The sequence below is a fragment of the Typopeltis vanoorti genome, chromosome 22 (assembly GCF_054136105.1).
Source record: "Typopeltis vanoorti isolate ZY-2024b chromosome 22, IOZ_Tvanoo_1.0, whole genome shotgun sequence".
Classification (NCBI taxonomy): Eukaryota; Metazoa; Arthropoda; class Arachnida; order Uropygi; family Thelyphonidae; genus Typopeltis; species Typopeltis vanoorti.
In genome coordinates this window covers 99,396,353-99,421,524 of record NC_143570.1, presented here as the reverse complement: position 1 = coordinate 99,421,524, position 25,172 = coordinate 99,396,353, and the positions used below count along the sequence as shown (strand labels likewise).

At 36.4% G+C, this 25,172-nt stretch overlaps 1 non-coding gene across 1 annotated transcript; it reads left to right on the top strand.

Annotated features, from left to right (window-relative positions):
- Positions 1–4,357: 4,357 nt before the first annotated feature.
- Positions 4,358–4,429, top strand: TRNAP-UGG (transfer RNA proline (anticodon UGG)). Its single transcript has one exon. It is a non-coding gene; the product is annotated as a tRNA-Pro (tRNA).
- Positions 4,430–25,172: the final 20,743 nt, after the last annotated feature.

Sequence of the window (25,172 nt, the reverse complement as noted above, 5' to 3'; positions counted from 1 at the left end):
CATCGATCACAGCTTCAATTCTGCTTCGGAACCTCGAACAAGCTGATGCTACAGTCTCCCTGGGAAGGGCCGCAAAAACTGTTTTAATTTTATCCATTAACTGGGCTTTTGTATTACTGGAAGTGCAATTGGTGTCTTTTTCAACTGCGCCCCATACAAAATAATCCATGGGGTTAAGGTCTGGGGAGTTTGGAGGCCAAACATTTGGACTGGTGAAGTCGTAGAAATTTTCAGACAACCATTTTTGACTTTTCCCAGAGGTGTGGCAAGGGGCCGAATCCTGCTGCCATACATACGGCCTACCATTGGCTACCCTTGTTATCCAGGGCTTGACTACAGTTAGCAACTCCACGAACAAAGCCCGAATTCCAATGCCAGGGTTCTTCAACACCTGTTCCTGCAGATTTGCGAGGAATTCTGCTGTACGAACGCAATCAGATCGTCTGCTAGGGATCTTTCTTCTTGCTACATCCTCGTAGTCACCATTGCAAGTCTCTAGTTCATGCCTGATTGTTTTTACTGTATTCAGGGAGCATTGGGCAGCAGTCGTAATATCCTTATTTTGATGGCAGGCACGAATCATCATGATACAAGTTATTCTCTTCCATGATTCAGGTGGGTTCCAGCTATCCATCCTTTCTGACATCTTGTATATGAATGAAGAAGGGTCCAAACTTTTAAATGAAGAGAAGTGTGTGTTAATACATGTAACTTACGGAAAAATATAATTAATTATAAATATGTCAAATTTATCCCGAACACCCTGTATATACATACCTGTTAATTGTTGTAAATATAACAATGTAACCTACCAAGAGTGGGTTATATTGTTGCAGGTGGAGGAAATAAGATACTGGTGTGATGGTGAATAAGGATCTGAAATTTAGAGAGCAATCTCATGTGCCATTTTAGCCACCTTTGCAATATGCCCTCTAAACTTCAACTACCCATCCACCAACCCTCCCAAATACCTAGCTTCATCAATTTCCTGGAGTACAGCTCCATTAATGAAGTATCTTTTCACTTCAAAATGCATAACCTTACACTTTGCCACATTAAAGTAACATCCATTCTCTTTTTCCCATACTGCAAGTCTATTTAAATAATCCCGCAAAATTTCATCATCTTTACTGACTACTGCTGTACCCAATTTTCCCTCATCTGCAAACCACTGAATATTTCCCTTCATATCATTTCCTATATCATTAATGTACAAATTAAACAGTAGTGGCCCAATTACAAAACACTGTTGCATGCCACTAGTCACAAGCCTGCTACTGGACTCTGCTCCTGAATAAGCTACTGGCTGGTGTCTCCATCAACCACCCTCTTATCCACATCACCAACTTCATATCCATCCCCATCTGCTGCAATTTTTGTATCAGAATTGCAGGCAGTATCTTGTCAAATTCCTTTTAAAAGTCAAACAGTTATCACCATGCAGCCATCACTTTTATCATAAAAAGTAAGTTACTGAAGCGTAAGCTACATTTCACAATGCCATGCTGCAGCCATACAGTATCCCATTCCCATCAACCCATTCTGAAGTTTGCATTTAACTAATTTCTCCAACATGTTGACCACCACTCCTGAAATGCTGATTGGTCAATAATTTTACACTTATGTCTTGGAGCCTCCTTTATGCAACAGAACTATTTACCCCTCCCACTCCCTTGGGACTCTACCAGAGCTGAAACTCAAACAATCTTGTCAAAAGCCATTACCAATTCTCCAGCATGTTCTTATAATATACGAGCTGATATCGCATCCAAACCCATAGGTTTATTCTGATGCTATAACATCCTATATTCCTCAACTTCCTCTACCCATACTTTCAAAAATCAAACCTGTCACATCTATTACAGAATCATCTTCACCTGGATCATACACCCTTGAAAAGTGATCACTCAATAAGTAAACTATTATGTCTGCTTCAGTCACCTGCATTCATCAAAATTAATCTACCATTGTCATTCTTTCTTTTACTTGCTACATACTAAAAGAACTCTTTTGGATTAGCCTTGGTTCACCCAATTAATCTCCTCTCATACTCTGATTTTGTCTTCCTTACCATATCAGTCAATCTCGTGGCCTGTACTTTATACTGCTCATGAGCTTTCTGATCATATTTCTCTTTGAATCTCGTTTTTTTTTTTTCTTGTTAACTTTTGCTTAACATTGCAACTCACCCATTTAATTCACAATTTATTAATTCTCCTAATTCTAGGTATGCTGTCAGCTACTCTTTCCTTTAAACATCCCTTTACACTTCCCATGCACTATTAACATCTCTCTCCTGCAATACATCCTCACATGGCATATTGCTCCTAGCAATCTCTTAAGTTACCCATCAGTAGAGCATTCAGGATTTAATCTTGGGGGGGGGGGGGGGGGGGGACACGAACTGAGTAAACAATTTGAGAATACACACTACGCATTGCATACAACCTATGACTGAGCATCTACAATGAGCGCTAATTCATAAGTAGTATAGAAATAGAAGACACGACACAACATACATCAAGTTTAAAAAAAATTAATTTTAATTAGGAAAATATTTTTGGAAAATTTTCTAGTGTGTTTTTTTTTTCCTTTTTCTTTGGCAGGGACTGGGCCCCCTTCCCCCAACCTCTGGGTGTGCCACTGCTATCCATAATCATAAGCTGTGTAATTCTGCATGTGTAAACCTTCTTACTGAAAATTCCACATGTTTAACCACCTCTCAGGTCAAATCTGAATTAATCAATCTCACCAACTGACTGACAGCAATGTAGTCGTCTTTGGATAGACAAATTCTCAATTTTCACAAGATCCAGTACTCTCAATCCCCTGTTACCTTCCTTCAAGTTCTACCATTGGTAATTATTCCTTAGAAGCTGCATAAATTCCATTTCCTTCAGTCCATGTGACCTTTCCTCTCTTCCAGTTGATATCTTCATAATTAAAGTCATCCATAATACTTACTTGCCCTCCACTTATTGAGTTCATTTTCATTCCCTGACTTATAGCAGTAGCCAACTAAATACTTTATCCTGTTAGCCTCTATCTCTCACCAGACAACCTCAAATGCATTGTTTTCCATTGATGAGAGCTCCTGTTGAATTCCTACTTCTTTGTGGCTGCAATTTATCTGCTTGCTATCATCAGTAATACCCCCCTCATTCTGTTTGTTGTATCTGCCCTGAAAATACTATAGCCTTCATATTCTACACCAATAATTACCACTAATCTTCTGTCAGCCACATCTGGCTAATACTAATAACTTTTGGCCAATAGAAAGTTACCAATGCAAAAAACTTCTTGTTTTTTGCATTGGTAACTTACATATTAGTATACAACTGTTTTTTTATTTTGTTTTTTTAAATTGATTTCATTCAATAATTTAGTTGAATAGATTTGTTTCAATAATTTACTCACATGTTATAATAAAGTAGCCACAGTAGTGGATAAAGGGAAATTAGTTTAAGACAACATATGACATGTTGTATTGTTGCCTATTCCCACCTTCTTTGATGAGTCGCTGCCTTCGGATGTTTGTGAAATAATAATAATAATTTAAAAATTCAATAATTAGCATATTTGCGCAAACCTTGATGTATTGTGATACTAAAAATCATTACCGTCCACCAGTTAACTAATTGCAGCAACTAGGCCACTTAAGTATAAATATACCATTTGGAATTTTATATTTTCATCTAGAAAACTAAAGTCGTAAAACTACCGAAACTTACATAAATCACTGGAACTAAAGACTACATGAATTACAAAAATGTCATTTTTAATGTGAATCCTACGTTAGATTCCACAACAGCGATCTCCGTCGGTAGAAAATTGCCTTTACGTAATGATTTTGTTAACTGGATACAGTAGCTGCTTATTTGAAAATTACAATAAAAATTAACGGAAATTTAGAAATATCTTACATGTGAAGGTTATAAAACAAGATAGATAATATCATCTCGCCTATAACTTCATTTAAATAGCGAGTCTTTTTATCAAAATTTAAATGATATCATTTGTTGTGTCTTTTATAACAAAGAAGTGCAAATAATAGTAATAATAATAATAATAATAAAAAAACTGACATCCAAATTACTATATATTAAATAAGAATAGTTAATTGCACTGAAGAAAAAAAAATCAAATTTAGCCTACAAGCAGCAAATTATAAAATACGGTGAAAATCAAATTTTTAAGTGTTACACTGTGATGTCAATATAGGAAAGAAAGAAAAGCTAATATCATTGAAATAAAATTCACAAAGGTAAAGATATCAAAATATAATTCAATTAATAAAGATTTTGTAAAGATTAGTTAATGTATATTTATATGAAAATTTTAATAAACTTTAGCGAATGGCCCGTTGGTCTAGGGGTATGATTCTCGCTTTGGGTGCGAGAGGTCCCGGGTTCAAATCCCGGACGGGCCCAACTTTTTCTTTAAAATTTATTTTTCCCCTTTGTGCTCAGTGATTATAAATAATTAATAATCATGTTTAAAAATTTACGCATATTTTTATTATAACAATTTTCATATTTTTATGCGTAAATACGTATACTTACTATTAATTTCTTCTGTGCTTGAGTATTCATTGAATTGAGTCTGCAATAGTTGTAGTGTGTTATCTCTTACAAAAAAAAAAAAAAAAAAAAAGTCAGCATTTTATTTTCAACACACTCCGTTTAAATTTTATTTTGTCCAAATTCTAAGAGAAAGTCTTAAGCAAACATAAGAAACAACTTCTTCCTCTGTGCGTTTTTCTCGCTTCCTTTGCAGGTCCGCGTGTTACATAGATACGACATTTGTTAGTACAACCCCCAGCCGGTCTGCCGTTGAGGGGGAATGTATTTTTGACTGTAGCAGTCAAAAATTCATGGGGATGGTTTGCCTGCTTGTGGGATGAAAAACCCCAGATAAACTGGGGGGAAAAAAAACCCTGCTGTTCACACCCAAGCTAACTTGGTTATGGCCGAGAAAGATCCTTAAGCTCCTCACCTCGTCGACGGGAATCGACATAGCCCAGTGGCGTAGCTGGGCGCAGAGGGAGAGGTCCGCCCCGGGCGGCACTTTGAACCTTTTTGAACTTTTGCAGTTAATTCTAAAATGCAGTCTCGAAAACTCATTTCCAAATATTGTAATACTACTGCGATTTTTCGTCACAATTGCTGTAAATGTTGCTAGTTGTGAGAGGAGTTTTTCTAAATAAAATTGATTAAGAATTACTTTCATTACTATGAAAGAGACTTCGCCATTGTCATCGACGATTTTGCTAACAGAAAAGCAAGAAAGATAACATTTTAGAATGTTGAAGTTAAAGTTTTACTTCAAAAATAAACATAGTGTTTTAATTTATTTCCCTATACGTCGTTTTGACTTTTTGTAGTATTTTTGGTGTGTGTTGAGAGGGGCGGCAAACTCAGGGATCGCCCCGGGCTAACCGCGAGGAACAACGTAAGAAACAACTGATATTATACATTTTGTCGAAATTGATTGAATGCAAGATCTGTAAAAAAGTCTGCAAAAACTTTTTTCCTTGCATACTCACTACTGAGAACTATATAAAATGGAACATCATTGAATTTAGTGAAACTTGGAGACTTAAATCCAAGATCCCAGGGGAGAATTGTCATCCTAGTTAACCGCTCCATAACAGCTCAAATACAAGAGATTAAGATACATCACAAACAGGAATGCAGAACTCTGCAAAAAAAAAAAATAGCCAGCATCGGTTTCCTGAGTGGTCAGCGTATCTGCTCTCCCGCCAGAAGGCTGCGGGTTCGAATCCCGCTTGGGGTATGAAATTAGTACCGTATTTCTCGGACCATAAGCACCTTTTTACTTAGAGAAATCGATCTGGAATGCGTCTAAGGGTCCAAAGGAGATACCGGGTAAGTCTTGGATTCCCACGTTTTCGATGCGAGCCAAGCACGTGTCTCACTGCATATGTGAGAATCCCCGATTTACATACGAAAACTTTACCGGCGTCAATAGTAGTTAGTGGGCGAGCGGATCCGGTTTTATTATTAATATTATTATTTTGAACGGACGAGATGATTAAGTCTTTTAAAAAATGCGGCATAAGTAAAGTAACGCGATGGGATGATAGTGAAGATGACTTAGTTTTGAAGAGAGTGTTAATATTAGTTCAGACAATAATACGAAAAGTGACAGTAACGAGGCGAGCGAAGACGAACTGAATGCTGCTGGTACAAGTTATGGTAATAAGAAATGAAATTTAAGGTTTCTGAATATTTTTATATAATAATATATTTTTCTAAAAATTGTCTCATAAATTTGGGGGACGTCTTATAGTCCGGCACGTCTTATCGTTCGAAAACTACGGTATGTTATATGGAGTGGGTCACCATAGGAAAAGTAAACCCAATCCTCCAGCAATGGGAGAGGCCTTCGCCTAGCAGTAAGGAAGATGCAGGCTAAATATCATTATCAGCTTAAAATAAATAAACGTTATAAATTAAGAATTATGCAAGTTCATGCACAGACTTCAGATCACACCAAGGAAGAACTAGATACATTTTATGAAACACTAGACCAACTACTAAATAACAATGATGCATTCTTTACGATCTTCACGGAAGACTTCAATGGTAAAAGTAGGTGTAAGCAATGCACATCCAGCAGCAATAGGAAAATATGGAGTGAGACAGAGGAATGAAAATGGAGAAATATAAGATAGAATTTGCTGAAAGCAGTGGTTCCTACATAATGAATACTTTCTTCGAAAAACGGAGAATCGGAATTGGACGTGGTGAAATCCGAATGGAGGGGATGTTTAATGCAATTGATTATATTTTAAGCAACAGAAAATACATTGTCCAAGACACAGATATAATAAATAGTTTCAATACAGGTAATGACCAGATTAGTGAGATCGAGAATTGTTGTGAACAAAAGATGGGAAAGAGAGAATCTTATTGAAAGTAAGAGATTCTTTATCAAATCTGAAAAATAGAAATGATATCCTATTAAATAATGCCAAAGATAGGTGGAATTAACAAATAGAAGGATGAAAGAAAAGTGTCTGAAGAAATGTTAAACCTTCTCATAAAGAGAAGAAAAATTAGAAGAAATATAGACAAGAGAAGTAGAACAGAATTCTCGGAACAGTGTAAAACAAAGAGGAAAAGGATGACAAAATCAGATCAGTCCCATTAGTCTCCTTTGGAAGACATATGTTTTTATTTTTGTTTTAAATCGTTATCAAGAACAAGCAGAATTCAAAAAAAAAAAAAAACTACAGCACGATTGATTCTGTGTGTATAATAAAACAAATACCATTGAAAAGACAAATAAATACCAAAAACTCTTAGGCTCAGCATTCATTGATTCTGAAAAGGCATTTGATTCAATTTCAACGTTGGCTGGCTATTTTAAATGCCCTAAAAATGAAGGAAATTGAAAAACTTATATTAATATATTTAGTTATGTATATAAAAAATTCAACTGCATCTATAAAATCAACAGTAAATATAAAATTTCCTACGAAAAAAAAAAAACGGAAGGTAGACAGAGTAACAACATTTCACATAAATTATTGACACCATCGTCATCATCATCATCATCATCATCATCATCATCAAATTCCTGCCATGTACCCACAAGGGGTGTACAGGATATGATAGTACTACATGAAAAAATTACATCATTACTAACTTCCTATCTACAATTTTCCTCCAAATCAGTCTGTTACTTGTCAAGACTCCAACATTATCAGATCTTATATTTCTATCGTCTAAGGCACTTTGTACCATATCAATCCATCTATACTTGGTCTTCCTCTGGATTGTTTTCCTGGAAAACTGGCAGAGAACACCTGTTTTGCTAATCTTTCCTCGCCCATTCTGTTTAAGTGACCATACCACCTGAGATTAGCTCTGCTAACGCATTCCCGGATGCTGACAATGTCAAGTTCTTTCCTAACATCCTCGTTTTTAATATGATATTGCCATTGATGCCATCTGTTCACGCCTGTAATCTTTCTCAGGACTCTCATATCTGCGGTTTCTAGTCTTTGGTCAAGTGTTTTACTACTGACCCAGCTCTCAGATCCATAAGTTAAAACTGGTTTGAACACTGTCTTGTATACAGCTAATTTTTGATATTTGACTAATTTTTGATATTTTGATTATTGACACCAGCTCTAGAAAATAAAATTTTAAAAATCTGGATTGAAAAAATAGAGGAATTATAGTAACTGGGAAAGAACTAAATCACCAAAGATTTGCTTTAGGAAACTCTGCAGAATCTCTACAAAATAATTCTACAACGGAAATTCTGCAAAATAACTCCAAAGAATGATCAATGAATTAAATGCAGAAAGTAAAAAGTAAAAAGAGAGGAAAGCAAGTAAGTCAGAAAGTAAAAAGAGAGGATTAAATATAAACAAAGACAAAACAAAAATAATGTATAATAAATACATTACCAAAAAGCCAGCACCAGACAATTCATTCAGTAACCTCCAATGTTTACTAGAACAAAAATACTAGAATTCAACTTGGTTGAATAGCCTTTAGAAAATACGGTGACGCACTCAATGGAAACATCCCAATCTGCCTAAATACGAAGGTGGTCTCACACCTTCCAGGCCTTGACCATAGATAGCAACATTATCGGCAAGATTTATTTTTCTAAGTTGGTACATTTTCACATGGTACCTTGTGAAATAAACTTGTAATTTTCACATGGTAAACATCCATGTGAAATTACAAGTCTTTCTCTCAAGTAGTTTGTTTTATACAGCTCTGAAGCAAACGTGTTGTCTGTATCCCTTGAAATGGATAAAATTGAGAATCGTGCGGTTATAAAATTCTTTGTAAAAGAAGGTTTAACGCCAAAAGAAATTCATTTGAACCTCAGAAAAGTTTATGAGCACTCTTCTTCTTCGTTTTCGACAATTAAGAAATAGACCGCCGAGTTTAAATGTGGTCGTACCAGCCTTGAAAATGATCCAAGTGAAAGACGTCCAAAAAGTGCAACAACACCGGAAATCATTGATGAAGTGCACGATACGGAATTGGATGACCGCCGGGTCAAAGTGCGGGAAATTGCTGAGCCTATAGGCATTTCAAAAGAACGTGCAGGATATGTTTTGCATGAAGATTTGCAAATGAAAAAGCTTTGCGCAAGATGGGTACAGTGCAGATCAAAAACGCACTCGCATGAAAATCTCTGAACAGTGCTTGGAGCGTTCAGAAAAAAACATCGAAAAAACGAATTACAATTTCAAAATTACTTTTATTTTCCAACATAATCTCAATTAAGACTAATACATTTATTCCAGCGATGCTCCAGGGCCATTATCCCGTCTCTTTAGTGGTTCTTAGTAAGATCTCAAACACCCCTCTAACACCCGCAATCACCTGTTGATTCGAAGAAAAACACTGACCAGCGACGAAGAGTTTTAGTTTTGGGAAGAGATAGAAGTCAGAGGGAACCAAATCTGGGGAATAGGGTGGATATTCCAACAATTCATAGTGCAGCTTCCTTAATTTTCCTATTGCTAAAACACCTTTGTGGGGAGGTGCATTGTCCTGATGAAAGACGATTTTTTTTTCTGCAAACCGGCTGTTTTCTCACGAATTTTTTCGTCTAGTCTGGTTAAAAGATCGGAATAATATTCCCCAGTTATTGTTTTTCCCTTTTCAAGATAATTAATAAAAAAAAATGCCTTTAGCATCCCAAAACACCGATGCCATGACCTTTCCTGCTAATGGAAACGACGTTGGCACTGAACAACTGGCTTTGTCCACTGTTTCGACTGCTGTTTGGATCCAGTCTCATCCATAGTAATAAATCGACGCACAAAATCAGTTTTATTCTTGTGAATACTCTCAAACACTGTTCAGAGATTTTCATGCGAATGTTTTTGATCTGCTGTGAGCAAACGCAGCACCCATCTTTTTGAAAAATTGCAAATGAAATTTGCAATTCAATTCAATTTCATTTGCAATTCTTCATGCAAAATATATTCTGCACGTTCTTTTGAAATGCCGGTAGTCTCTTCCAATACCATATTGTGCACTTGATCAATGATTTCTGGTGTTGTTACACTTTTTGGACGTCCTTCAAGTGGATCATCTTCAAGGCTGGTACGGCCATGTTGAAAGCAGGCAGCCCATTTCTTAATTGTAGAAAACGAAGAAGATTGCCTATAGACTTTTATGAACTTCGACTGAATTTCTTTTGCCGGTAAACCTTCTTTTACAAAGAATGTTTTAACCACACGATACTCAATTTTATCCATTTCAAGGGATACAGACAGCACCTTTGTTTCAGACAGCTGTATAAAACAAACTACTTGATAGAATGACTTGCAGTTTCACATGGATGCTTATGACAGATGTACCAACTTAGAAAAAAAAATCTTCCTGATATTCTCTGCTTCGACCATAGTGTTGCCATCTGTGGGGCCGAGAACCTTTCAGACCATCCTCATATATATATTGAACGGTGTTTACTTCTGGTCATGACATACGGAGGTGAAACGTGGAATTTGACTCAAATTTAACCCCTATAAAGGATAGGCCTGTGTAGCCCAGTGGAAGTGGCGCTTGCGTCCTCTGCGCTTGGTCGCTCGAAGTCAGACTTAAGTTCAAGTCTAGTCGCCGGCTGGAGGAACTTTTTCTATGCCTTTCTTTGGCCGATTCCCGAGTTAGTCGATCTCTGGCACAGGGAAGCAGGTTTTTCCTCTCGGACACTCGGGTTTTTCGTCCCGTAAACTCAAGAAAATCGACCGTAGTACCAAGATTATTTCAGGCAGTAACATATCTTGTTAGGGTTAGGTACCAAGAGATGGCAGCACTTGTATGCCAGCCTCTTCTTCGGTAGCTGCTGTAATTAGGGATAGACATGGGCCAGCTATCTATGATTGGCTACCGGTGGAGATTGAACTGCCCACTCAGTCTCCAAAAGCTAGATAGGGTATAAAGTTCTTGCCTACTCCCTATAAGGGAATAAAAGGCGTTAGCTGATTTTCTATTTTTTTTTCAAGTTTAGGATTACACAGAGAAAAATGGAAAGATCATTACTTGGTAATACCATTCTCGATAGAAAATTTAATACTTGGATCAGAGCTCCGACTAGGATTAGAGACATTATAACAGCCATTAAGAGTTCAAATTGGATGGATGCATAATATATGATCCTCTCAAGTAGGATCCCATAGCCTCTCCTCCCCAATCCAACTCTTACCTCCACATAAACCCTGGAATCTGAGCAACCAAGTGGAGGATTGAGTACCAACTCTAGTGGGAAACTTGGTTGGTCACGTACAAACGAGAGAAGGGAGACTTTGGCAAGCTTGGAGGCACTAGAGTGGAAGTACCGCCACCAAAGTAAGCTGTGGATGGCCGGTAACCAGCCCATAATGTCAGATTTTAGGGAAAGACAACATATACTAAAATATTTATTTAAAAACTTTAATTAATACTTCCCATATATCGGTAATGTTACATTATCATCTTCGGGGAACATAAAAATAATGATATGTGCATGCAGGCACTAACACTAAACAAATATGGCTGAAGAAAACAGCTGAAATCGGTCCCAGAGTCCTAGTGGTCTAATTGGGTTCTCTTGGCTGTTGGGGTGATGTTCTAAGAATGCAAACTTCCCATATTTGGGGCAGTCTCATGCATCCATAACAGAGATTACACTAAATCTATCACCATTCCTTATATCCGGGATCCTTCTGAAAAGTTAACAAAAATCCTAAAAAATATGACCTGACAACTTGTTACAAACCATATAAAAATTAGCATCTCTTATCTGCTCCCCCAAGGACCAGCCATTTCCCCTAGACCAGTGTTTCTCAAAGTATGGTATGCGTACCCCAGAGGGTACGAGAAAGGTCTTCAAGGGATAAGTGACAATTTTCGGCTATGCATCATTAACGCATGGAATCATTATTAAGAAAAAAATAATTATTTTAAACGTATATATTTCTCAATGAAGTATATATTATGTATGATTTCTCCAACTCAAATTGCAAGTTACTCGCCACGACGTTCAAGTCCTGGCGATAGTAACTCGCTCCCTGCGGTAAACAACACGCCCTCCCCAACAGTATACTGAAGATGCAAGCAAAACAAGTAGTTTTATTGTATCATTGAATAAGGTACAGAGACATTTGCTGTCTGTGTAATATATTTCTCAACAAATAGTGCAATTAGAGACAAAAGGGATAAAAACGACACTAACTAATGAATCATATCTCATCCTCCATCAGAAACTGCTGTATAGACTCATGCAAAACCATGTTGCAGGTGCAACATATGGTTTTGCTTGACACCACCCCGTCGTGAACGTGTTAAAACTAAGAAATATATAGTGAATGTGTTTCAGATATTATGGAATTTGGATGTACAGAATTAGCATTTCACTTCAACTTTTGGCTTGCCTTTTTCTTTGGTTCGCGTGATCTTTGTTAATGCCGCACCAATCATATGCACTTTTTTATAGTTGCTCTATCTCTACTGGCCTACTCAAGTCTTGTAAATTACTGGTAATTTTTGCTTGAAATAATGGGAAAGAAGATGAAGCTAGTTGGGTAGATGACTTTGACGATGCACACAAGGAAACTGTTCTCGATGCCAAAAGTAGCGATAGCGAATAGGAGCTTCTTGGTAAGTCACACCATTTTCAGTTCTCTTCTGAAAAGTTTAGTTTCCGAAAATCCCCGCATATATCTCGCACCAAGATTTTTTCGCTTTAATTTTGGGAAAAAAATGCAAGTTATATTCGAGTAAATACGGTAATATTTTTAGCTTTCAAATTCTTAAGTATGGATCATTGGTTAAAGACTGCATTTATAAAATGCACAAAAGAGAGCAATATAGCAAATAAAAGTAGCTGTAAGCAACAAGAAAACGTTGATATTGCATCAAATGAAATTGATAAGGGTGTGTCATCTGACATCTCTAGAGAACCAACTAGGAAGAGGATGAAAACTCTTCGTAAGTATGAATTATTATTATTATTATTATTATTATTATTATTATTATTATTATTATTATTATTATTATTATTAGAGAGGGCGGGGAGCCTGTGTAGCTCAGTGGATGTGGCGTTTGCACACCACCGAGTCGATCTCTGGCACGGGCAAGCAGGTTTTTCCTCCCGGAAACTCGGGTTTTTCGTCCTGTAAACTCAAGAAAATCGACCGTAGAACCCACATTATTTCAGACATTAAATATATTGTGTTAGGGTTAGAGACCACGAGATGGCGGCACATTTGAGCCGTCTCTCTTCACTGCGTACCGCTTAATTAGTGATAGCCTTGGGCCATCTGTCTCTGATTGGGTACCAGTGGAGATTGAACTGCCCACTCAGTCTCCAAAAGTTAGATAGGGTTAAATGGCCTCGCCTACTCCCGTATATACGGGAATAAAAAGGCGTTAGCTGATTTTTTTTTTTTTTTAGAGAGGGCGCTGTGTAGGCATACGAACGGTCGTACGGTGATATCGCTGCTCTAGTTTTTTATAGTTTTAAAGTGGTTCCAACTCCTGTTTTAAGTTGAAAGTGCTCCCAAGTAACCCTACTTATGACGCCGACGACAGTGATATAAAATTCAACGAGATCGGCTAAGAAGAAACCAAGTTTTGAAGTGTTGAAAAGGGAACAGAGAGGACCGTGGTCAACAACCAGCGAAGAACAAAGGACGTCGCCATCTTTCTAATCACGCCTCACTGCCAAAGGGAAGAAAGGTGAGTCATGAAGTGTATCAAATGCCTGGAGGAGTTATCGTCCAACGGAAATAATATAACTTGTACGAAATGCAGTAGGATTCTACACTTAAAATGTGCCAGCTTTTCAGAAACAACCAGGCAACATAAATATGAACCCGATGTAACACGTGAGGAATGGAAGTGTGTAATCTGCTTGAGGAACAAAGAAACGCACGTAAGGCAGCCACCTACGATGCAGCTGATTATACCGGAGGCAAAATCAGATGACGAACTGAACAGACAAAAAAACGCAGGTGAGTCCTATAATTTAAACTCTTTAAGTATACTAATAGAAAACGGTCTAGTGACTATAAAAGCCAGCTTAGTAGATCTTGTGCAAGAACTCTTTAAGAAACAGAACGAACAAATAACAAAAAAAATCTAGCGAATATGAAGATTTGGTAAAACATAATAATTTAGCAGTTATAGAAGTGTTGCAAACGGTAAAAGACATTAAAATGAGCATTAACGCACTAAAAGACAGGCAACACAATTTGATGAAAGAGACATCCGAACTCCGTCAAGAACTTCATTCTATAAAGCTACAATACGAACGTTTAAATCAGCAACAACATAAAAAAGATCTTGTCATAAACGGTCTTCCTGAAACTGCACCTACAGAAAACCTCAGAGACGTGGTTTTAAAATTAGGCCATGTAATTGATATACCCCTACAGCTTAACGACATTCAGACCGTAAATCGCATTCCTAGGAAGAGCAAAAACCAAGGCTTCCCACGACCTGCACCAGTCATAATTCGTCTTAAAAGCAAGTCCACAAGAGACAATCTCATAAAAGCCAGCAGGCAGAAAAAAACCAGTTGCCAAGGACTTGAACGCACAGCAAGACAATACACCAATCTTCCTATCCGAATATTTAACACCATTCAACCAGAATCTGTTGTACCAAGCAAGAAAAGCAAAAATGGAAAAAAATTACCAATTTTTGTGGACCAGAGATGCCAAGATATTCATAAGGAAGTCACAAACTTCAAAGCCGATACAAATTAAAAGCACAGAAGACACAGAAAGGCTGCCACTGTGAAGAAAAAAGCCCCCTAAATAGTTCAAAAAAGAAGCCCACAATAAAAAAAGAACGTGAACCATCAAGACAGATGCAATAACACAGGATATATCGGCAATTTCACTTTGATCCGACCTTTCAGATCATTCATTTGACCTCCCAAAGATCTGCCTACTTCCAACACAGCAACCAAATCAATAACAAATATACGTATATATAACCAGTATCACTCTCAGATAAGCTAATTACAAAGCTTCGAGGGTGCGGTTGAGTTACATCCCAGTAGTAGTATTTATCTAACATTATTCACTTAACATTCTGTAATGAATTCTAGTAGTAAACAGAAAATGTGATAGTAATACTTCAGTTACATATTTAAGTTTAAAATTATATATTTAATTTACAATTTAAATTTTAAAAAAAAATTATTATTATATAAACTGCAACATAAGTAATATTGTTTAACTTGTGAGTCATTAACAATAAACACGATTATTATGATTATTATTAATGGTAATAATACACACATTTTACTCTTGTGTCAATGAGAAATTCTGCAAATGATAATGATATTAAGAGTAATTATAATTCTTACTGAACCATTTTGCAAGAAAAAGATGCATTGTTACCTAAATGTTAGTATATTCATGTAATTATTTGAGAGATGATAATAATAATAATAATAATAATCTTTTTTTTTTTTTTTTTTTTTATAAACGACTTATTTATTTTTACAATGAAAATGATAAGGTTTACTATCACACAGAGTATCTGCACACACATAATGAAAAACATATTATCTTTTCTGTACAGTACGAAAATTCGATATAAAATGCAGAGTACATTTATAAATATGAATATACATTTTTTTAAACTAGCTAAATATGGATTGGCACCAATGTGCACACAATTCACGATACAATGCAGTAATGCAACATACACACACAATTCAATAATAATAATAATAATTTTTTTTTTTTTTTTTTTTTTACATTTTATTATGTCTTAGTATAAGTTACGTAGAATAATAATATTTACAGTATTTGCAATAAGGATTATACAGAATTTTTTTTTTTTTTTTTTATGTCTCAGATGAATTGCATACATAGTTGCTGTAGTAATTATATGTATATAATATTCATAACGCATTACAAGTGTGTATAACAGATACTTGCAAGTTAGTAATTTTCTTCCTCGATGCTTAGCAGAGCTTATCTGAGGAAGATAATAGATGACAGAGGGTGGTGGTTTCATGGTTGTGTTCCTATAGTGGTCACAAGCCAGGTGTTGATTTTACTGTTTGTTGGTACGTGCTTGAAAGACTTCGACTGCTATTACAGTTTAACTTTTTTTTTTTTTTTGTGCAAATAGGGTTGGATTTAGACATGGTGTGTTTGTTTCTTTGTGTTCTTGTTGTGATAGTTTTTTGAGAGGGGGGGTTGTCGTAGGTGTGTGTGTGTGTGTGTGTGTGTGTGTGTGTGTGTGTGTGTGTGTGTGTGTGTGTGTGTGTGTGGTGGGGGAGAGAGAAACAGGAATTGCTCTAATTTTCATTCTCGCTATAATATTTATGTAGTGCCTGTTTCAGCTCTCTGTATGTTCCTAGGTTTCTGTTGTCGAACGGCAGTTTGTTTATCATGTCAGGTACGTAGAAGTTTCGGGTGGCTTTGCCGTGGTGATTGTTGTACTTATATGTTATGTAGTTTGTTGACTGTGGTCTTGTTATTTGATATGTTGTTCTGGTTACTCTATATGTTCGGCTGTAGTAGTGTTTTAACATGACTGTGTAGTGGCGTAAGTGTTTCACCTTAAATATTTTGTGTTTTGTCCATGCTTCCTGCATAAGAGTGGGTTCTTCCCAGAATATCAGTTTTATCATTTTATCTTGCAACCATTGTAGCCTGTTAAGTCTGTAGTCTGCACAGAATGCGTATGATGTGATTGCATATCTTAAAATGTTTTCACATAATGCTTTATACATTAGTATTTTTATGTGGGTTGGGGCAATGTCTTTTAATCTGTATAGTTTGCTTGCTATTATCCTAAGCTTGGTATGTAGATAGTTTTTATGGCTATTCCAACTTTGATCTGCATCGAAGTGAAGTCCAAGGTAGAGTGTTGTTTTCACCTGTGTGATGGTTGTGATTTTAGGTTCTGCACTTTGTGTATAGGAGGATGAATGTTTGATAGTGAGATATTTAGTTTCTATGGGCAGGGTTTGGGGGTTTTTGAATATCATTAGCTTTGTTTTTCCAGGGTTTATATATATGCTGTTTTCGGTTAACCAGTTAGTGATTTGATTGATGTCGTGTTGCATATTCTTGTAAGCGATTTTTGCAGTGTTGTGAATGGATACTATGGCAGTGTCGTCTGCATACTGGAAGATTTTACTTTTTAGGGGGAGTTGGCTTATGTCGTGTGTGTGTGTATATGTTAAATAGAATGGGAGATAGGACAGCTCCTTGCGGTACTCCACAGGTTACATGTACCTCTTTGCTGTGTACTGATCCTATACGTGTGATGTGCTTTCTGTTTTTCGTGTATGCTTTAAACCACTGGAGTAGACGACCTCCAATTCCGATATGGGTAAGTTTCGTTAACAAGGTTTTATGTGTTAGTGTGTCAAATGCTTTTGTTAGGTCAATGAATACCACTAATGTTATTCTGTTTTTATCCAATGCAGCGTTTATTACATCTGTGAAATCTTCCAGGAGTGTTGCTGTTCCTTTATTTTTTTGAAAGCCATATTGTGTTTTGGGTATGATTTGAAATTTTTCAACGTATGTGGAGAGTTTCTGATGTACAATGCGCTCCATGATTTGGTTGATTACAGGCAGCGTGGCGATAGGTCTGTAATTACTTATTATGTTTCTTTTTCCCTGTTTGTGTATGGGTGTGATTAATGCAGTCTTCAGTGTTTCAGGTATGTGTCCCGTTTCGAAGATTTTATTTAACAGTTTTTGTATAACTGGAAGTAGGTCGGTTGAGTGTTTCTTGATGTCTTTTGGTCTGATTCCGTCTATCCCCGGTCCTTTGTTAGGATTAATTTGTTGAATTGCCAGTGATAGTTCTTCTTTTGTTACTGTGGGGAACCACATCGACTGGGTTGCTCGTGGACCTAGTGGAGAATGTTCGTATGTGTGAGGAAAGGTTGTTTCTTGTAGCTTTTGGACAGAGTTCACGAAGTGCTGATTAACGTTGTTTGCCAACTGTTTGAGGGATTTGGGGTCGCAGGCAAAGCTGTGTTTTATTGTTTCTGTGGCAGTGGTTCTGTGTATATTGTCCAGCATTTCATTAATCAGGTGCCAGGTTTCCTTTATGTCATTCTGTGCTGTTGTTAATTTGTTGCTGTAATAGTTTCTTTTTGCCGTTCGAATCTGGGTTGTTAGGAGATTCCGTTTTCTTTTGTATTCAGCTTTTAAAGCGATATTGTTCGGTGACTTCTTAAGTTGTTTCCATAGGGCATCTTTTCTTTGTATGTCTGTTAGTATGTTGTCTGTTATCCATGGATTTTGTTTCGTTTGGGGGCGTATTTTTATTTTTGTTAATGCTTTGTTGTATATTTTGTTAAATGCAAGTTTAAGATTATTATATACAGCTTCAGCGAGTCTAAAGATGCTATCTGCATCCAGTCTGTTTTTCTGATTTCATCGTTCACTATTGCTTCGTTTACAATGCTATGATACTGTTTTGTAGTCTCAGTGATTTTTATGGGTTCTGGTTCAGTGTGTAACTGCAATGCTGTGAAGTAATGATAATAATAATATAATAATAATAATTATTATTATTATTATTATTATTATGAAAGACGCAAAACCTATCCAACAACTAGCAAATGACTTTAACCAATACTTTGCAGACTCCATCCAAGAACTGCACAGAAATATTCCCCCAATCACAAAACGAGACCCTCCACTTCGACCACAATCAAAACAGACATTATGGTTCCCAACCATAAAAGAAGCAGAACTTCTCTCAGCAATACATCAAATCAAACCAAACAAAGGCCCAGGAAATCAGACCTAAAGATATAAAGCAACATGCAACTAGTTTAAGTCCTATCCTACTAAAACTAATAAATAAAATATTTAAAACAGGATAGATACCAAGTATGCTAAAGACCGCCATAATCACACCCATATACAAACAAGGAAAAAGAAATTTAATCATTACCAATTATCAATCAAATTATGGAGCGGATCATACTGAAGAAACTCACAGCATACACTGAGATCTTTCATATTATCCCCAAAACACAATATGGTTTTCAGAAATATAAGGGAACAACATCTCTCTTGGAAGACTTTACAGACGTAATTAATACCGCCTTAGACAAAAACAAAATTGCCATGGTGGTCTTTATAGATCTAACTAAAGCATTCGATACACTTACACATCAAACCTTGTTAGAAAAGCTGAGGCATGTTGGAATAGACGGGCCTCTTCACAGGTGGTTTACAAACTACCTCCAAAATAGAAAGCATATCATACGTATCGGATCAAACCGAAGCAGAGAGCTACCAGTAACCTGTGGAGTGCCACAGGGAGCTGTACTCTCCCCAACTCTATTCAACATTTACATGCACGATATTAATCAGTTACCACTCAAAGGTAAGATATTCCAATACGCAGACGATACAGCAATAATATCCATCCATAATAACGCAAGCATAGCCCAAACAAATATGCAACATGATATAAATCTGATCATAGACTGGCTCACGAAAAACTCCATACACCTAAACTCAGAAAAGACAAAATTAATGATATTCAGAAATCCACTGACTCGACCAGTTGATAACAAATATATAACCATCCAACATCCACTTTCCAACATAAAAGACACAGAACAGCAAAACCACTACAATCACTCAGGTTGAAACAATACGATACCTTGGAATTTACTTCGATGCAGATATGAACTGGAATAGCCACATAAACCATCTACACAACAAACTCCGAACAATAAGTGGCAAACTCTACAGGTTAAAAGACATAGTTCCCATACGCATAAAAACACTAATATACAAAACACTATGCCAAAATATACTAAGATACGCTATAATAACGTATGCTTTCTGTGCACCCTACAAATTAAATAGATTAATGTCGCTACAGTACAAAATGGCAAAACTGATCTTTTGGGAACAAAGAGAAAATCACTACCTTATAAACATTGCAATGTCAGAACACAAAATACTGACAGCAAAACATTTAATCACTATGCAGCCTTGCTAAAACATTATTTCAATGCCAACTACAGGACAGTTAGAAATGCATACCGTATAACAAGACCTCAGACTACTAATTATATCACATATAAATACAATAATCACTACGGAAAGGCCACGCGAAACTTCTACATCCCAGACATGATTAACAAACTACTTTTTGAATGCAGAAACCTTACAAACTACAATAGCCTGAAAACAGCTTTAAGGACATACTACGAACAAGAAACACGCACCCAAAATACCATACAAGCTTACATATAAGCGTCGAAGATGACCAAATGCACGTAATGTACGTATCACATGAAAACCAATGTATGTAATGTATGTATTATATGTAAACCAATGTACGTAATGTAAATATCACATGTAAAGAAATGTAAGTAATGTATCATATGTAAAAAAATGTATGTAATGTATATAATAACTGTAACAAATGTATGCAATGTAAAAAAAAAAAAAATTCTTTTAAATGTAATTCATGAGTTTACACCGTATGTTTGTGAAAATAAGGACACATAATAATCAGATTGCATATGTGTAAATACTGTTGTATAATCACACCTTTTCAAACTTGAAAAAAAAAAATAGTAAACTACAACATGTAATATTATACAACTTATGTAACTCTGAACAATATAATTGTAAATGGTTATTATGATTGTTTTATAATAAAAAAAACTGTTATCATCATTACTATTTAAATCTGATTATATGTAGCACAAAGTGCTGAACCTTGTAAAATAATATACTGAATAGATGATCATTGTACATATGTAAATATTTGAAAGAACAATAAAAAAAAAAAATGTGACACCTCACCGAGGGAGAATCATCAAGGGAGAATGTGCCAATAGCATCGAACGATTGAACCCTTTCCAACTACTAACTTGCTTAACTTTTTGCATGAGCCATTAGTAGCAGAGGCTCTTACAATCGACCAACCTTTACCAGCAAAGGTTGGTCGATCTATGAAACACATTACCATAGGGAGCCTAAATTCTTTATACTTTTCTATGATCTGTCGAAAGCAAAGGAGCAACCATGGAAAATAAATATTCTAATGCAATGAACAGTCAATTGCTATTTAGTAGACACAGAAAATACGTGTTTCTCTTCTCTTATGTTGCTTAAAGAGGCGTTTATTTTCTAAAGTCGATCTCAAAAAAAAAAGAAAAAAAACAGTAAGCCACGCGTACTGTTGCAAGAGAAGCGTTGTTAAGTGGTGGTGATGATGATGGACTACCTGATACTTCCTGTATAATGTATTCATCAAATAACTAAGAATAGCGTAGATTAAAGATATTAAAATAAAGAAAAATAAAGAACTAATATAAATTATTAAGAATATCGTACTATATATTATCGCATTATATAATTACAATAACTGTATCACGTAAATAAATAATAATATTATTATCAAGATACAAACTTATTTAATACTGACCATTTACAAACAAACTTACATTATAGCCTACCAGTTTCGCCAGCAAAACGTTTGCTGGCGAAACTGGTAGGCTATAATGTAAGTTTGTTTATAAATGGTCAGTATTAAATAATTCTGTATCTTAATTATAAAACGACCAAATATGTTTAGTTTAAATATTATTATTAATTAAAATAATGCATTTAATTTTCATAGAAGCAAGATTAACATTCGCATTTTGTATATTTTATGGGTAACAGTGAGATATCCGTTTGTTATGTAACGTTCGAGGAGTTTAAATAATTATTATTTGTGACAGCGGTTACTAAAATCAGGAAAATAGTACAGTCCCTGATGAAAGCATTTGACTTCAAGTTGCTGTATTCCACAATGCAGAACTCCCGTTTTATGAAACTAAAGGACATATCTCATATAGTGGCGCCATCTACTGGTTAAACATGCAACTTCAAGTTAATTACAATACAGTATTTCCTTTCTCAAAAACATTCTCGGTTGTTGTTTTTGTGTGTGTGTGTGTGTGTGTGTGTGTGTGTGTGTGTGTTACTAAGATAAATATTTTGAAGATGGTTTTCAGTTGTTAGAATAATTATCGGCAACGAAATGCCGTAAGTTCACATGCAGTATGCTGCAGAAGCGCCACCATTAACATACCAACACGGCGCGATCCAGACTTTTTTTCTCTCCTTTCCGAAGGGTAGATGAATTTTAAAATACTACAAAAGCTCTGAAACATATCTTTTCTTTTAATATCAATTTATTTCGATTTTTTGTTTCAGTTCAAAAATTTAACTGATATTTTAATTAAATAGCATAGTTTTTCTTTTAATATACAGTATGCATAAAGAAAAACGAATCGCTAAAGACAGAAAGGGAACATGTCCATTTTCGCCAACTTTACAGGAACAACCCCTCGCTCTCAAAATTTGTGGTATTGTTCACATCTGCAGTAAGACATCTCAATAAAGCCATTTTCAAAAAAAAAAAAAATGGACATGTCCCCCTTTTATGCAGTTTTTCCGAATTTCATAGGGACAAGATGAAAAGCCAAACGGGATTTTTATCCCCTTTACTTCATAGGGACAAATTTCATAGCTAAACAGAAGACATGCATGGATAGGTCATCGTGTACTGTTAACAGATACGCATCATGTTTACAGTTCCCCACACGAATTTGCCTGGAGAAAGAAACGAGAACGTTCTCCTCCTCTGAGCTGCATGCGAGGAGAATGGATACAAGTTTCTCTTTTGCAGGCCAGGATGAACCGTTGGACAGCTTCTCCGCCACGTGCTAAGAAGCTGTGGGTTTTCGAATCCCAGAGTGACGCGTGCGAAGCTTTCGGTCGACAGATGATTTTTATCGCCTGGGATGGAACCACTTCGTATTTACTGGAAACTTAAAGTGGTAAAACAAAGACGAGTTTGGTTCGTTTGAACAGCAGAATTGCCGCTTTATGTTGCTTCTCGCAGCCGACAGTTTGTTACCTTTTATGTTACACGTCTTTCCTGTTGGCTGGATGTCATTAAACAAAAAATTCAAACCAGAATCATTGCAGATAAGGAAAATACTTTGTGAAACGTTCGTGTGACTTTATGAGATTAATCTTTCGAGTGAAGAACTTCAATCACATGACCATCTTCGATGGCAAACATCGGCGATGGTCGTTTAGGGTTTCTTTGTGCACAGATGTTGTGCCCTAGATGAACAGAAGAAAAAACGACGCAGTCGTCTTCTTTAAACGAAATTATAATACCGAACAAAAGCACTTCCGTGGTCGTTTGATCGAACTTTTATTGAAAAAATGTCACACGTGTACCAGTTCAAAAATTAAGCGAATGTTTAATAAATTTGGCACCCGACTCTGGTCCAAACGCTTCTGGCAAAATACAGCAAGAGAGGGAAATCCCCTGTTTTTACTTTAGGATTTGCTATCATTATGGATTAAGTTCAGTGTTGAAAGTCATTTTTATCCTTTTTGGACGATGAAATCCAGTCGTTGAAAAAAATGAATGTTTATAATAAATAAATAAATAAGACTTCTATTTCTTTCATGCCTTGCGTGTTATTTATAGACAGTGTATGGAACATCTTTGATTGGGTGCTGTCGGACTCCAATTCCACTTCGCCTCGCACAGCAGCTTTTATACTCGATGGAACCTTTCGCTTGCTTGTCAAACATGTGCGGATAGTTGCTGGCAAAAGTGCACGAGCCTGAGTTCTTCGGAGAGAGGCGTAAATGGAATTGCAAAAAATGCGCTTTAAGGATGCATTACAACCAAATGCTCTCAGTTGAACATCATTTTCGGATGTTTCATTTCTTAAGAACGAAATCCTCGCTTTTTCACGCTGCATTCTCAACATCTTCCTTTCGAAATCATTATTTTTCTTATTTATTTGTTTTCAGAACCAATAAAAAAATGCCGCTCTGATTTCAGCATCTTTTGGTCCTGGAAACTTACGAAAAAAAAACTGGAGTTTCCTTGATTATTGCTTGTACGAGTCCCATTTCGTGTGAGAAGCAGCAAAGAACTTTTAGTGAGCTCTTGTGCATTAGAAGGTTATTCTTTGACAATTACTATGAGTGGTTTGGATTTCTCTGTCCCATTCCGGGAGGGGGAGGGAGTATTTACTGAAACTGTTCCACATGCTCAGAAGTCCTACAACCTTCCTTAAATCTACACATACATAACAGGAATGCGCAAAAGAGTGATTTTTTTTTTTTTTTTTTTTTTTTGCAATTTTTATATATGACTATGTGGATAGGGTGGGAAATGGGTACATGTGAATACGCATTACCCACAGGGTGGGCAATGCGTATTCCGACAGCCCCTGCTATGCCCACAGGCATAGGAGGGGCTGTCGCTTATTAAACTTAATTTGTTAGACAGGTCACCGAATGATATATACTATATTAATGAAAGATGCGTTCTCATAACTCTCATTAATATATTACATAAGTATCGTTTTGTTTTTTTTACACTATTACATAAGCATCGCTTCAAAATCTAGACTACTGCAAATAGAGGGAGGGAAGGGGGGGATCATAATCGTTCGCTAAACACTCGACTCGGAACAAGTGGTAAAAGTGGTTTAGTTGATGTAGTCGGTCTGAAGTATAGATCCGTGGATATTTCAAACCCAGGAGCTTCGTCTTCATCCCAAAATACATATTTATGGTGGTTCTGGCATTGGTAACTCTTCATTATGAGGTACCCGTACCAAAAGTATCATATTTTTGTTTAACAAAAGCAACGTATATTCGACAACAGAATATACGTTTGCTCGAGCAATATGGCCAGAACAGCCAAAGCCAACCAGTTAATCGGTGATCGCCATTATGGATTCTGTCACTCTCGATTCGCACCAAATCTCCTGTTACCAACGTCAAACGTGTATGGACCCGAGCTTTGGCGAGACCCGTGTGGTCGCTCCAGATATTTCCTAGACTTCTGATCGGGTCTGGAGCAATGGCCTACTCACCAAATTATTATTGCACGCCTAACTCCCATTCTTTCGAAAAGGACTGTCAATTTCTCCCTTCGTGCCTCTGCAAATAGTTCAACGAAAACAGATGATAAAAACCTGAGTGGCCCGGTAGGTGACACCCTCGTGCTTCGATCAATTAGCTGAGCGTTCGAATCTCATTATGAGCATGGATGTACGTGAATTTCTTGAGGCGAAGGCGATTTTCATCTACTCATATCAAACGACTGTTCTGCGTACTGGAGGCT